The following is a 955-nucleotide window of genomic DNA, read 5'->3' as shown; positions in this document are numbered from 1 at the left end:
TGCGCTATCTCTAATAGCACCCGAGATATCACCAGATATATATTGGATTTTTCCCTGACCCTGAGTGTCCGACACCATGAGACGGTGGTTTTCTCGGCGCCTGGTGGTCCGAGGTCGTTCCTGCTGCACAGATTCATTCGCCAGTGCCTCCTACAGACAAGGCACTTTGATTTATTGCGCTATCTCTAATAGCACCCGAGATATCACCAGATATATATTGGATTTTCCCCTGACCCTGACAGCACGGCCCCATGAGACGGTGATTTTCTCGGCCCCTGGTGGTCCGAGGTCGATCCCGCTGCATAGATTCATGCGCCAGGGCCTCCTACAGACAATGCACTTTGATTTATTGCGTTATCTGTAATAGCACCCGAGATATCACCATATATATATTGGATTTTCCCCTGACCGTGAGTGTCCGGCACCATGAGACGGTGGTTTTATCGGCCCCTGGTGGTCCGAGGTCGTTCCCGCTGCACAGATTCATGCGCCAGGGCCCCTTGCAGATAATTCACTTTGATATATTCCGCTATCTCTAATAGCACCCGAGATATCACCGGATATATATTGGATTTTTCCCTGTCCCTGACAGTCCGGCCTTATGAGACGGTGATTTTCTCGGCCCCTGGTGGTCCGAGGTCGATCCTGCTGCACAGATTCATTCGCCAGTGCCTCCTACAGACAATGCACTTTGATTTACTGCGCTATCTCTAATAGCACCCGAGATATCACCATATATATATTGGATTTTCCCCTGCCCCTGAGTGTCCGGCCCCATGAGACGGTGGTTTTCTCGGCCCCTGGTGGTCCGAAGTCGTTCCCGCTGCACAGATTCATGCGCCAGGGCCCCCTGCAGATAATTCACTTTGATTTATTGCGCTATCTCTAATAGCACCCGAGATATCACCAGATATATATTGGATTTTTCCCTGACCTTGAGTGTCCGACCCCATGA

This window comes from Nomia melanderi, unplaced genomic scaffold (assembly GCF_051020985.1).
Source record: "Nomia melanderi isolate GNS246 unplaced genomic scaffold, iyNomMela1 scaffold0014, whole genome shotgun sequence".
In the NCBI taxonomy this organism is placed as follows: domain Eukaryota; kingdom Metazoa; phylum Arthropoda; class Insecta; order Hymenoptera; family Halictidae; genus Nomia; species Nomia melanderi.
This window is presented reverse-complemented; position numbering follows the sequence as displayed.